Source organism: Parasteatoda tepidariorum, chromosome 6 (assembly GCF_043381705.1).
Source record: "Parasteatoda tepidariorum isolate YZ-2023 chromosome 6, CAS_Ptep_4.0, whole genome shotgun sequence".
Taxonomy (NCBI): Eukaryota; Metazoa; Arthropoda; class Arachnida; order Araneae; family Theridiidae; genus Parasteatoda; species Parasteatoda tepidariorum.
In genome coordinates, this window is record NC_092209.1 from 77,321,449 (window position 1) to 77,337,675 (window position 16,227).

The 16,227-nt window shown below is 29.9% G+C and overlaps 1 protein-coding gene across 2 annotated transcripts in view; it reads right to left on the reverse strand.

Annotated features, from left to right (window-relative positions):
* Positions 1-16,227, reverse strand: part of LOC107452325 (WD repeat-containing protein 47) — a 47,644-nt gene that overhangs the window by 26,878 nt on the left and 4,539 nt on the right. The window lies entirely within an intron of this gene.

A 16,227-nucleotide genomic window follows, 5' to 3' on the forward strand; every position in this document is an offset into this window, starting at 1 on the left:
CATACTAAACTCAGAAATCGACTGGGCAATGAAAAATGTGCAAAATTAGTCACTTGCTATCGTATGCTTCGGCACAGTGACCCCGACTACTGAACATATAATTTTGTTTGTAATTAAGTTTTGTTTAATGTGCTTTTTCAACTGAATAAAAGCTTTTAACTTGACAAAATAGCAGTAATTCTTGACATAGAGTTTGTTAGTAGTTAGAAGTTTTGTTTAGCTTATTTCTAATATTTAAGAAATGCCAAATTTTAAATTCTTCATTTTAGTTCCTGAATTTATTAATAGTTCCAAGCTTTTTTGTTTGTTTGTTTATTTCTAACAATTAAGAAGAGCAAAATTTTGAATCCTTTGCAAATCAAGCTATAATGATAAAAATAAGTATCACTATTTTCAATAAGTATATTACAATATTTCTATATGAATGTATATCCTTCTATAAGAATACATGTATATAGTTGCAAAATCAATAGCAATCATTTACAACATTCATTTATTCAATCATTTACAAAGGCAATTATGTGAAAATAATGTATTGTCCGCTATATGCCAGAAATGAAAGAAAACAGTAGGTTTTTGACAGTTTTTACCGGTAAAAACACGGTTTTTACCACTGTCATGTCAAAAACCAGTTTTTGACGGCAAAAGCCCAACCCTGACATAAATACTCAATATTTTTGAGAGCGGTACGATTTAGAGAGTAGGTGGTACGAATCAGGCAACCGGTTTCTTAAATCGTACCACTTGCAGACCTTGCGAAATCGATTTACAATACTTAATGCACAAATATTACCAAAAAATAATATAAATAGCTAAATGAAAGTGTTTTATTATTAAAAGAGATAAACTATGACTGTAAATGATATAAATTAAATGTGAAACAAGGTACAATATAGGCAGCCCTCCTCTACATGTTGTGATTTAAGTTATATTTAAATCGGTTATTGTAAGTACTGGTTTGATTACTATATTACTGGTTTTATTACTGGTTAAACGCGAATACCGGCGAAGATTGCTCTGAGGACATTTGCTAACAGCAAGATAGGTAAAATCATAACTTAAAACTAGATATCTTTAAATGGTAAAGTGACTTATCAATTTTGTAATAAAATGCTATAAAAGTGATAAAAAAATTGCTAAACAAAAGAATCGGAAACTGTTTATCAATGCTAATATTTTAATTGTTCATCGAGCCGACAAGTGAATATGAGAAAGAACATTGTTCTTAGAAAACAAGATTTAAACTCGGTGAATATTTATTTCATCCATTACAGGCACAAACATGCCAAAATTATTGTATTTATCGCATCATTTTTTTTTAAAATTTCTTTGAGGAATATGTTCCCAAATGTACATGCACATAGTGTCGAATTATGTAAAAATAATTAAAGTAGATCTTTTTTAATATCACCTACCTAAAGCTTAATAATAGCGTTTACTTATTACGTATAGAATATAGTTAATCCTGGTAACAAAAATCTACCAGCACGATAGTGGGCGCTGCAGATTATTACCGAACCTGCAGATTATTTTTCTCTAAGATTTCTTTTAATTTTTAAAAAAGCAAATAAATAAATTGCTGATAATCCGTTTTAAAATCTCTCTAAAGTTGTTTCTAATAAAATTAGATAGCTAAATTAAGAAAACACATTTAAAAAAATGCTATTCGATAACAGATTTAACTTTATAGGGATCTATTGCATTTTTTTAGTACTGTTGTATAAATTTCACCTAAGCGAAAACATCATAAAGTAAAATTATACACAAAAATGCATAATTTTTAGAGACTTAATCTTTGCAAATTTTTGTTAGATTAGGCTGAATTTTTTACAGTAATGATTTTTGCCCGACTGTACTGAGGTAGCAGATAAATTTGGATTTAAGAAGATAGTACTGCAGATTCGTTACTGGGGCGTTAATTTATAATACTTCTAAAAAAATAAAAAACCAGGTTATTTTAAATAGGAATCGAGCAAATATGTCATAAACATCTGTTTACCAATTTTGAACCACTCGCTCCTTGCTAAAAAATCTATTATGTATGTGTTTTGATTCTCTTGTCAGCAATACACATTCCATGCTTACTTAAGAAAATCTTGCTCTCCCTTTGACTTTTACTGTAGTAATCTAATGTAAGGAAAAAATTCAAATAAAAAATTTAACTTTGCAACAAACAAAATTTACTTTTTAATTCATTTTATAAAATTTTTGAGTAGAATACTGTTTTTAGGAATCTTGAGTATTTTCAAATAATTTTTGTTTCAATTTTATTATTTTAGTTAATCTGTCAAAGGTTAACCTTTGAAACTCAACGAAAAAAAAAATTTCAACTTTCGTTCCTCAAATTTATTTTTAATTTAAATTTTTTCCAAGTTTAATTTTAACCAATTTTTTTTAACCTTTAAAAAAAATTTAAAATAAGGGAGTGCTAACGCTGGCATTGCCTATCTCCTCTTGTCAGCAAAAAAAAAAAAAAAAAANTCAAAAAAAAAAAAAAAAAGTAAATCACAGAACTCCTTCTTTCTCTTCTACCTTTGAACAGTCTCACTGTTTTTTCTTTGGAACTATTCAAACTAATTGATCTCTAATTTACTAATTGATTCGAATTTATTTCTTTTCTTTACACATGAAGCTAAAATTAAAAATCCGTATTTGTAAGACTATGTAAGAATTAGTAGCATTTTCATCTAAATAGTACAAGATAGAAATTGGAATTTTTTTTATTTTTTCTTTGTCTTCACATGCGAAACAGGTCACGAATATGACCTTGATCTTTCCCTCTCCTCAAAGCTACAAAGATGCCTTCATTTTAATCTAAAGCACACGTCTCCTCAGTAGCAAAATCCCGATTAAGGTGCTTCAAAGTGCTCCATTTATTTCAGGCAATTTATGGTACGCCAAACCCTAATCACACATCAGAAGGAAAAAACCAATACAAAATTCAGCCTCGTAAAACGTGCAACGCATAGAACAGCAAACAAGGGAAATGGATGTCCAAAAAGTTAATTGCATCGTTAAAATAGTTTTCTGTTCGTATTTTATTTACAACTCACTTGTTCGGACACCTTGTGAGTAAACAATGTTTGAGTGGGTGCTTTCGGTCACGGTCCGAAAAAACACATTTAAAGATGGCTACCATACCAAGTTCTTTACCAAGCTTCATAATGTAGATACTACAGATCGCATAAGACAATGAATGAAATAATTTCGTGCGGAATTTTATTTCCTGTTGCCTCGTATCTGCGATGTATAGTTAAAAGATTAAAGATTAGAGAGCGGCGTGCGTGGGATAGATGTCATTGTCGAACTTGATCAGCAGTGCAAAAAACGCTTAGAATTCATCAGGGTTCTTTAGGGCTATGAATTCCGAGAATAATTATTGAAGTGAATCATCAACTTCGTTTCGATGTAACGCGTGTTGACAAGAAATCTCGTTAGAATCAAAATGATTTTTAAGAAAATAACAATTAAATAATAATGGTGCTTCTTCTTTAGATTATTAAATCTAGAATTTCGGTCTGTCCTTCATCTCTGAAAGATTAAACTTTAACGATAAAATCCTTAGAGCTGGAATTTCAATTCTAATAGTTTGTTCTTAATTATTCCATAGATGTAGCGTCTCACGAGATTACAGATAAAAATGACATTATCCATGAAAATATAGTTTTAATGGATCTTAACTTTTGAACCAGAAACCTGCTTTTTCATTGTCACAATGGGTGTGTTGACAGTTCTTCAATTATTATTAAATAAATTAATTAAAAAATGAATAATAATTAAAAATTATTTTCTGCGTGGAATTATCTTTGTATATATATATATATACCAATCTATATCTTTGTCTTATATCTTTGTCTTATATCTTTGTATATATATATACCAATTATAAAATAAAAAAATTAAAAAGCCGAAAACAAAATAACGAAAAGATATAATCTCGTCATCAGCTCACACGATTATATCCGCAAAAAAGAGTGCTTTCTAATATTGTTTTCATATAGCCAAAGCAATAAAAATATATCAATACAATATTTATTTATTTTAAATTATTTTTCTTCTCTTTTCATAAATCTTTATTACATTTTCCAAATGTTTTCTCTAAATTTTTAACTATATATATATAGATATATGAGCTGCTAATCACACCATGGATACAAAACAGTTGCTCTTTGATTACTTTTCTATTTATTTCAGTGGAGAATGCACACGTTTATTACTTCAAACGAAAATATCTCTTAAAGTTCTAAGTCAGTGTTTCCCAAAGTGTGGTACGCGTACCCCCAGGGGTACGGAACAGTTTAGCGGGGGTACGCGTTCTTATGCGAAATATTTTGCAACAAACAAAAATTTCAAAATTTCTTTATTTAAAAACAAAGCTAGCCATAAAAATTTACGATTACGTATTTTTCTATTGGCTATTTTTTGCTGATTTAACAGTTAATAATTAGTGGTGTCAATAGCCAGTTGTGATTTTTAACTTTTGCGCAATTTTTTATAGTAAAAAATGCATTCAGTTTTGTATTAGTGGTACACAGGGTTACGAAGAATTTAGAAAGGGTACACAAAAGTCATAAGTTAGGGAAACACTGTTCTAAGTGATCGCCACATTACAACTCATTTGGAATGGATTCAGCAGCAAAACAGCCCACGTATGTGGAGCATTAATTCAATTTATATAACTAAGAATTTAATTTGATGATTCCGATTATCATTAAAATATTGCTAACCTTTCAGATAAATATATTGCGTTTTCTAAGAAGTATTGAAATAATATTTTACTACAATACCATTCTTAAAGAATGAATGAAGAAAAGATGGAAGGAAAGAACGATTTTCTAAAACTCAATGAATTGGATTGATTTTTCAATCGGCAACTAGAAATAATCTTCTTAACAAATTAATCGGATTACAAAATTCTTCACAGCTTTGATCTGATCTATGTATGCATGTAACGGTACTTTCCATTTTTTATAACTAATACTACTTAGCATTTTAGAAAACATACATGTTACACTGTATTTGAATTGTGATTTTCACTCATTAAGGAAATACCCTTGATGGAAAATGTCAATGTCTGTCATCGCAACCTTTTTAGAATGTTGCCATCCAACATCAGAAACTTACGAAGTTATGTACTTTATCTTATGTGAGAAAAAGACGAACAATTGGGTATACTATAGCCTACGTCACAGGTTGTGTTATTCCTACTAAATTTAACCCATGAACGGCATTTTCTGCGAGCCTAACTTCAAGCCACAAATAAACAAACGAAGTGTTTGATCGTTTAAATAGCTGCTCGCCAGATTTTATTGCATTATAAAGAAAAGTAATTGATATTCGATTTTTGATTAATAATTGATTTATGTGGATAGTGGCATTTATGTGGATAGTGGCATAGAATTTAGCATTGCGTCATGGTAAATGTTATTCCTACTAAGTGGAAGTAGTTGTGTTTCTTTTATATTATACCCAATTAAGTGAGCAAACGATTTTATAAATAGTAGATTTTCGAAATCGCTTTCTAATTTTCATTAATAAACTTTCATTTTTGAATAAAATAAAACTAGATTTTGGATAGCAAATTATAATAACGATTTAAAAATTGTGCAAAATTTGAAAGAAGATTTTAACATTTATTACAATAAAATATGCCAATCCAGACTATCCATTCAACAATATGTGATAGAAGTTTCAACCTTTTTGGAATGGCATGGTAATTTCATTTCCAACATGCTGTAAATAGCACGTCCCGACTCCAAACGAAAAAGTGTTCAAAAAACATAATTTTTTAGAGTGAGAGAATCGGAAATTCAATTTATTAGCAAATAGAAGAAAAGCAAGATTTTTATCCCCATCAACTTTACTTATGAAAATTCGGCGTAGCTCTTAAAGATTAAGCAACTCAATTTAATAGCTTCGCTGTAAATGTAAGCAAATATCTTTCTTTTCTCATCATTGATTAAAAATACATACTTTAAAATTGCGTATCTAAACATCACTGATGGAAGTTTTTTTTTAAAAAAAATATTAAAGCTGATAATTTAAAATTAAATTTACGTAGTACATATATATAGATAAAAAAAAATTTTATCTGCATTTCACTTTTCCTACATTATAAATTCATATAACTATAAAAATTTACGAGCGTTTTCCACGGCAAAAAGAAAATTTATATCAAATCGAAAATAAATTTAAAATGTTTTAGGGGTTCCAGAGATGCAGTATTTACTTATTCCGCCCGTGGCAGCTAAAAATTGATCCAAGTTTATATCTTCAAAATCACATTAACGCACAAGGCTGAAATTCTAAATTTGATATTTGGGTATCTAGAGGCATATCTTCATATAGGATAGTAAAGAAAAATTCTCGAACGAAAGGAATCAATATTTGAAGCTCCATTCGAATAGAATTTCTCTATGACTAGAAAAAGCATTAAAAATGTTAAACTCAAAATAAATAAAATTTCTTAGATAAAATTAGGGACAATAAATATCGCTTTTTTTTAAATCATTTTAAAATAATATTTATAATAAAGTTCTATACTGCCGAAAAGACCAGCTGTAAGACATGGTCATGCACGATAAACTAGTCAAAGTATACATAATCGGAGCTAATAATGTATACAATGAAAGCAATGTATATCGTTCAGAGCAACAAACATGCAAGCCTCGGGATAGACACGATTGCGAACGATTTGTAGACAAAAAGCATGTTTCATGGTCAATTCACTAATAACAAAACATTTGGCCTCAAGGAAACATCTGTGACATAAATATCGAGCAATGCTTTCAATTTTCAATCGGAGAAAAAAAAACGAAGCAATTAATGGGCGAAAAAGATCGCCCACGGATTGAATGACTTGCAACTTTTATATTGGGAACAGTATCTCTTATCGAATATTTTTATCTTTGTATGAAAATGACAAGGCACGCAACTAAACTGGTCAGGATGCAAGAAAAGGGTGTGTAACCCGGCATCGTTACATCCTTCATTCCACATCGCTGGTCGTAGTGATGAGGGATTCGAATGTTTGTGAGAGCTAAAAGAGGGATGAGAATTCGAATAAAATATCGAATGAATCAGAGACTTTGTGCAGAAAAAAAATTGTTCAAATAAAGATGTTTTTTCTTAATTAAATTATCCAGCGTTAAAGAGTGTATAGCAAAGTTTTATTTAACCTAAAGTAAGAAAGCAAACAAAATATAGGACAAGTACAGTTTGTTAACTTTACTCACATGGTAACTTTACTCACAAGTTAACTTTTCTCATATTTTGTTACATACATGGGTAACAAGAGTTTTACAGTGATACTATGCTTCTTAAACTAAATTATTGTTTAAAAACTACGAATGAAGTGCTTGGGAATATAGGGTGAAAGGTCACAACTATCCCAAAGGTGACATTTTTATAACAACTGTATCACACCGATTTGGGTAATCTTTTTTTTTTTTAATATAACTGTTTCTTCTTTTAAATTTTCTATTTTTAATATTCTTTTTCCATCTGACACCATGATGAATTTAATCTAATCTCAAATAAACTTACTTCCCACAATGCGAAAAAAATACTTTTTTTGTAATAAAAAATATTTAACTACCTAATCACCTGGTATCGAACCAAGGAATTAACAGTTTGGCGCTTCAAAACCATATGGTTAATAGAACACTATGGTCACCTGGCTGTTAAGAGGAATTCGAGCTTGTTAAATCATTTCCGCGGTTTTGTATAGGGTACACACGCCACTGCGCGGTCCCTGATTTTGAAGCTCGATATGGTAGTATGGATAATTAAGACATTGTATCCGAACAAGTTGCAAAACTATAGGTTAATATTAAGAGAAGATATTGGCCATTATATATATTCAGCACTTGAACTAAATTTTTCTAAGTTTAGATGCTTTTATTAAAAACACGTTTAAAAAATTAAATAAATAAAAGCACAGACGTTTTGAGGAAATTCACAATTTACAGTATCTCTGTTTGAATATTTACTTGCCCGGGCATGTAAAGGTTAAAAATACGCAATCTAATTTTCGAGCCCTGGTACCAAGTTATTTCTTGAGAACATATTTTTACATCAGTTTTATCGACTGAAATTTTTCAATTCAGACAAAAGAGAAGATCTTCCTTAAGTGGCAAATCGCGTGATCAAAGGCGTTTCTATCATTTAGTCAAACGTTTTTGNAGAGGAATTCGAGCTTTTTTAATCATTTCCGCGGTTTTGTATAGGGCACACACGCCATTGCGTAGTCCCTGATTTTGAAGCTCGATATGGTAGTATGGATAATTAAGACATTACATCCGAACAAGTTGCAAAACTATAGGTTATTATTAAGAGAAGATATTGGTCATTATATATATTCAGCACTTGAACTGAAAGTTGCGACGCTTTTATTAAAAACACGTTTAAAAAATTAAATAAATAAAAGCACAGACGTTTTGAGGAAATTCACAATTTACAGTATCTCTGTTTGAATATTTACTTGCCCGGGCATGTAAAGGTTAAAAATACGCAATCTAATTTTCGAGCCCTGGTACCAAGTTATTTCTTGAGAACATATTTTTACATCAGTTTTATCGACTGAAATTTTTCAATTCAGACAAAAGAGAAGATCTTCCTTAAGTGGCAAATCGCGTGATCAAAGGCGTTTCTATCATTTAGTCAAACGTTTTTGTGTCCTAAAAAATTCTGAATCAACCTTATATTATAAACGTAAATAAGCAGTACAAGATTTATTCGCGAAGGTTTTAGAGGTATTATTATTCTTTAAAAAAAGTTTAAGAACAGTTGATTTTCTTTATTCTTTGCATCACGCGGTCACTGCAAAAATATTTTCATCCTCGCGTAAGATTTCATTTTTAACCTGTCTGTAGGAGATAATCTTTTCTGATGTAGGCCAGCTAAAGCCAAGGATTACATTCCTTGGAGGGGAAAAAAATGTCCAGTTTTAGTCGTCATAAACATGCTTCACATGAAAGGTAAATTTTTAAAAACCACCAGTCAAGATAGATTTAGATGATAGTTGAAAAGAAATAAGGACAGCTTTGTTTTAGCCTAATACACATAAAGTTTGAAAGATAAACATCAGTTTGGGAAAAGAATGTACATACACTCCGCTTGAAACCCTGTTTTAACACAAAGAAGTTCAGATAAGGCTTGGCTCATATACACTATTGAAGTAAACATTTTTTTATTTTTTTCATTGCACAATAGTTAGAGAGCTAGAAACATTAAGTAAGAAACAAATGAGAAAATTGTTTCCTCAAAATGATTAATTTTAAAAAAAATTTAAAAAAATACAAAACACGGTTGATAGAAAATTTTATGAAATATTAATCCCTCCTTCGATTTTAAAGCACACGTTGCAAAATTTCATGACAGTTAAGTTTTATTTTGATAAAGCAAAATCAACGATACTGCGGCATTACATAATCAAGGTATGGAAATCAAACAGAGTTCTCAACTAAGTCTGGCACAAAAACAAAACGGAAAAAATTAAGAATGACTAATGGGACGCCCAAAAGATTCTGGTTTCCTTGCTCATCTGAAGACTGTTTAACCAACCCGTAAGGGGCTTATTTATTATTTTAAGGTAGGTCACACAGTAAGAAACTATAAAAACTATACCTGGTCACATAATTCACAAACAATAAAGTGTAATAGATTGCAACAGTGAGAGAAAAGCTATGACATTTAAGGCTGGTCACACTAAGGAGAGATTGCAACAATAGGAGACAAACTAGGGATATAACATCTGTATACAGTTTTATATCTACGAAACTACAATCTCAAGAGAATATTGGAGAAAATATAAAAGAGATATTGGTGCGGTTCCATTTGATAGTTAATCTATTATTTTTTACGAGGTTATCCTTAGAACTTAATTCCCACTAGAAAGAAGAAATCTCAATCGCATCAGTTATGTAAACTTTTTTTTTAAATTACTCTTCTTAAATGTTTAAAAAGGAGGAAGTCTTTATAAATATTTTATTTTTAAACAATTCACTAATGTTGTCAAGATTATTTAGAGGGGGAAGGGTTACATTCCTGTTTTTTTTATTTTATTATTTATTTAGTTATAGTTCTGCAATAGTTTATCAATCCTTACAAGTAAAATATCATTAAAAAAAATTATTTAAGTAAGGGTGTCTAACCTGCGCCTTAGAGGCCGAATGCGACAGTGGAAAGATTTATGTATCCTGAACCCCATCCCTTAATAAAACAATAATTTGAAAGTTGCGTAAAAAACTTTTAAAACTTTTTAATTGACTGTGACGAAACAACTTGATTGCAACGAAAAATTCATAATTTTATTCAAAAGCGGTAAAAATTTAAAGAAACTTTTTTCAACCATAAGTGTTTCAAAGCAAATGTTTGAATTAAAAAAGAAAGATATAGTTTATGCTAAGTAATGTTAAAATTGTATTTCAGTATAAAAGTACTGAAAAGCTTGCAAAACATAGCTGTATTGAAAAAGAAATTAAGAACAAGTTTTCCAATACTTTCACATTGCAATGTTCTATAAATATTTTTCACATTTTTTTTAAAAGTACAGTCATAGTGTACTTTAATAGCACTAAATAATGAGTTTCAAAATCTGTTAATTTATAATTATTAAGTTTTTATTAATTTTTTTTTTAATTTTAGTAAGTAGTTTCAGTCTTTAGTTTATTTTAAGTTAAGTAACTTTTCAAAGGAATATTTAAATATCTTTTTAACTAACATAACAGTTGAATTATTAATTGTCATGTTGAGTTATCAACAGTTACATCAATTATTTGGCCGAAAGCCCTCTTTTCAAAAAGATTGTGCATCGCACAACAAAAGTAAAAATTCAATTACAAGAAGCCTTAATTTCTGCTAAAGTTTAAATTTTAATTTATTCTCAAATAACGTAAAGATGAAACAAAACACACAAAAACTTAGCTACAAATAAGTACAGTAGCTTAGACTAAATATAAATTTAGACTAAATACAAACTTAGCTACAATAAAAAAAAAAATTTGCTTTTATAACTGAATATCATCTGCAAAGGAGAAGAAAAAAAATTCTCAACTATTTAAGAAACGACTCTCTATATCCAAACAGTTTTATTAGGCATACAGATTGCAAGAAGGCCTCCATTTCGCAGCTTGCATGTGGTGATCACACCATAGGGTAACGTATAGTAGTTAAAGGTGAACGTTTGAACTTGCCTTAATTCGTAAATTCGAAATATTTAGGATCGCAGTAATTCGTAAAAAAAAATACCTCAGCTAGGAAGCAGGGCTAATGAGGGTTCCAGTCTACTGAGTTCTACACGTGAAATTCCTTTCATTAATAACCAGTTCGTAAAATCATTCAACCGATTTGGAGAGCACATTTTGTATCTTCACTCTGTTTCAATTTAAAACATTCCCCTCCTTTATAAGATTAGGCAAGAGAGTTTAATTGGTTTATTGCGTTAAAGGCACACATGACATTTCCGTAAAAAAATTACAATAACACAGTTTCGTTTTTTTTTTCTTTTTCCCCTGTTCACCTAGAATATGAAAGCATTGTTGAGCGGGAAAAAATTTCATGTTGTAATTTAAAATCATTCTATTAGCAAAAACGGAGGTTACACAGCCACAAAATATCAAAATATTTACAGGCATGAAAACCTTCCGAAAAAGTTTCAAAAAAAGCGGCATGGCGCGACAGCCTGGCGCTCTATCTTTCTTTGAAAATCTATAAAAAATCATTTAATTAAACAACCAGGATTGGTATCTAATATAAACTAGTAAAAAAATTGGTTTGCAAAAACTAGTTAACAAACTTAGATAAAGTAAACAAACGATTTGTATTATCAAATAAACTATTCTATCTGAAGTAAGTAAAGTCCTATTTAAACTACATAAATATACCTATTTAAACTGCCCTTGACAATTTATAATTTAAACAATTCTACAATAACACAATCCCCATACAATAAAATCACCATATTGAAGTTTTACTCTTAGAAGATTTATTTATTATTAAAGAACATCAAATCTCGATTATCTCTATAGAACATCAAATATGATATTTTTAACTGGATCAAGGCACACAAGTTTTCAGGAGCCAAAATTTACATATTTTTATTTTCAATAAATAAATAAATAAAATAAATAAACAAATAAAAATTTATAGATAATTTTTGTAAGATTAATTGGAAGGAAAAAAATCTAAATTTTTATTTATTTATTTTGGTGTTCTTTACTTACATTTTTATTTTTCGAAATTTATTTTGGTTATTTTAACTTATAGAATAATTGAACTTTGGCTAGTCATATTGCACTTCGGCTATTAGATTGGATTGCACTTGATCCAAGAAATTATCTTGAATTTGATTCAGGAGTGCTTATCAATAAGGCGCTAAAGCAGAGCTATGGAGTCGGAGAAATTTACTTCAACTCCGGTTAACCTTTTCCTTCTCTATCTCGTTAAAATTAAGGGGTCAAGATTCACCTTCTATTTCGTATGCCCGTGATATTTCTGGGCTGGTATGTTCAAAACAACGCGCTATATTTCTTATGCCCGAAATCAATGTTTATTTCTCAATCTATACACCAGATGGAAGTTCCAGCCTAATTGTGATTTTGTTAAGAGATAGTTTAATTTAATTTATACTAAAAGTCAGCACTCATCGAACATGCAAGAGAAAAATGAACTCACAAATTAAAAATAATTGTATTTACACTTAATTTTACATAACTTCTCTAGAATAAAAAAAAAAAAATAGGCACTTTTATAACCGCTGTCTTCAAAATGAGACCATTAAGGAGTTAATTGGGCCGAGATAGTCTGGCTTGTAAGACGCTGGGCTTATATTCGTACGATCGTGAGTTTGAACCAGGCCGGTCGAAGAATCCCGGTACATTAAATGGTGACTGGTACACGTTAAATCTGTCGGGGTCACAAAGTTCCACCACTGAAAAACAAGAAACGTACCCTCTGGTTTAAAATCATTTGGTTTCCCATACCAGGTTTGCTGGTATCGGCAAGTAGCAATAGCAACAACAACAAGTGGTAAATTTAAATTTAGGTCCTGCGGTTTAAAAGATCGAAAGAAAAGTTTCAAGAGCTCTTTAAAAATAATTTTATACTTGTGTAAACAAAAAACAAACATCTCTAATGATCACAATGATCATCATTTAAACCATAATCTGTGAGAAACCAAATTAATCTAATTTTAATGTTTTTGAGCCTATGTTTAATTAAACAGTTAAAAAGAGGTCACAGGAAATAATTGAAACTTTTAAAAAATTTATATTATTAAATGAATAATTAATGAGTTATACTTAAAAAGTATAAAACTATAAAAACCACTGTAGCCGAAAAAAAAGATGGAAAACAGAACAAAAAAATCTTTTTCTCTTACTGTGGTTTCTATAGTTTTATTTCTCACTTTTATTTTTCCATTTTTTGTTGGCAACTTTACGTTTTATATTTCCAATCAATTTTGTTTCTTCTCTTTCACGTCGGGCAAGTCTTGAAAATGGGCTCCTCTTTCTGAGTGCTTGAAACACGTAGACTGTTATTTCCAATTTGCATATTTTTTAAGCGAATGGAGTTTTTAATAAAGTAAGTGTATACCATGTTTCAATTAAATACATTATTAATTAAAATTAAAAAAATTAAAATATATAAATTAAAATCAAACGAATGTTTATAAACACCCGACAATTTCTTCATAATGTTTTTTTTGTTTTAATAATTTCAAAAATTTTGCCTTAAAGCTAAGATAGAATGCATTTATAACACCACTGTTTGTATACCACTGCACAGCTCTTACTCTAAAAAGCTTATCTTAGCTAATAGTAATCAAAAGTTCAGCTCAGACCATTTAAACACAAAACTTAATTTTGCAAAGTTCATAAAATTACATAAATGGGCCACATTTATCGTCGTAATCAGTAATTAAAAAGGCCTTGCAGCATGCACATATAAAACACTGTGATCACGATGGTCCCAGTATACGCGATCACGGTGTTTTAATAAATCAAATAAATAAACACCAAATAAAATAATAATGGACACCATCTCTTAAATATTTTCACACTAATGGGAATCATCAAATTTCAAAGATAAAAACCTTCATAAATAATTATAGTAATCGAAAAAATAACTATTCAATACGCACATTCTAGAAAACTTTAATCATTTTCACAGAAATAAAGAATACTACCTCTTTTCATCAGGCAATTTAAACTCAAAAGACTTAAGAGCAAAGTGAACGTAATAATGTGAAGGCTAATTGAAAAAACAATCAACCTACGTAAATATTCTAAATGCGTTATAAAATTCCAACACCCCACGCTCCCAAACGATTATTTCACCATGTTTCTAAGAAAAGGAAAAAACTAGTGAATAAAAAATGGTCAAAATGAATTGATTTTTAAAACATTTTACTACGATTAAAATTTATAAGGCGTTTGCTTTTAAAGCACCAATTACCATGATACCAGTAGTGCATAATACCAAAACTAATATTGGTGTCCAAAACTGCAAGGTAATGTTTCCATTTCTCCATTAATTTTGCTTTTTAGTATACAGCTTTTTTTTTTTTAATTTCAATTAGTATCTATTACCAAAATAAATTAAGCATCATTGGCGTCAAAAATAAGAATCGTTTGCAGTTTAATTTTAATCAATGACTAGTTAACATGGAAACAATAGTGAGCAATGCGAAAATTCCCTTTTCTAAATGTCCTTTTCGAACGGTCTAATTGATACTTTTGAACGATTTTCAGGATCGGGGCTGATATATAATTGCTCTTTTTACCCACTGTCGAAATTTTAAGACACTAGATATATGTTCTGGAGTTATAAGACACACGCACACAAGCTAACTCTTTATTTTATTATTATGGATAACAACTATCAATAATAGATATCTCTAAAAAATTATGCAAGCAATTTTACTATCTTAGAATGACAAGGGTTACTAAAATAGTTTAACTTTAAGCTTCCAAAAGCAAAAAAAATAGGAAAAAATAATTTAATTCGTTCGATACTTCTAGAGTCGTTCACTTTACATCTTCGTTTTTTTTTCCCCCTTCCTTTGTTTACTTTGGCCCTCTTTTATTTCTTATGCCACGTACTTATTTTTGGAACACTCTGTTAGAATGAATTTTTGTGGAGAAATAACTACAAGTTAATAAATAATTCACATACTTATTACGTAACGTTCAACTTAGTATTTTTATCTATGTATGACATTAAGTCCATTTATTCCACCAATTCTATTACAAATTTAATACCAAACACTTGTGGAATGTAAATTTCATTTTGAATACTTCACACATTTAAATTTGATATAAAAGAATTATCTTTGCAGTTTTATGTATGATTTATATGTATATATAACTGTAATTAGTTTCAGTTAGAGATCAAGGCCGCACTCAAGGGAAGGGAGGGAGAGGAACGATTGTCCCGGGCCTGAGACTGCTAGGGGCCCCAACCAAAATTTCTTACAAAAAATATAGCGTTTATTAATTTTTTATAAAGAAAATTAAAAAAGATTTCCTTACACTTACATAAAAACTGCAATATTATATAAAGGGTCTTCAAAAATTGCACAAAGTAAAGGGTTGGAATAGCTTGATTGGTAGGACGTTTGGCCCATGTCCAAGAGGCCGTGAGTTCGATCCCCGCCGGTCGAAGACTCCCCGTGAAGTAAATTAAATGGTGACTGGTGCATATTAAATATGTCGGCCAACAAAGTCCCCCAATTTCTCATAACAAACTTATACCTCTGGGGGTACTGAATTGGAGGTTGATCGTTCTCTGGTTCAAGTCAAAATTACGAACTTGCTTCTGAGGAAAGCCATGGCTCACCCTGGGATGGCGCACCATTGAAGAAGAGAATTTTTAAAAGAGAAGGATATGAGATGTTATATTTTGTTTGAAAGCAATGACTTCTATGTGCATTTTACAGAAGTTAAAATAAACAAAAATATAAACGAATACAGTTGCAAGAACAATTTATTAGGACAAATTTATAAATATACAAAAACAAGAAATTTATTATTTTTTTTACCTCTTCGATTTGGTAAAACCTCACCCCCTCTAAATTATTTGCATAATTTCTTACGAATTTGTGTATCTCCACAAGTAATAATACCCATTGCCATAAACAAAACTTGCAAAATGAAATGGTTGCAATCTAATACACAGACAAAGATTGAATCGGATCAGTAACTTACTGTTACAGAGCACAACTGA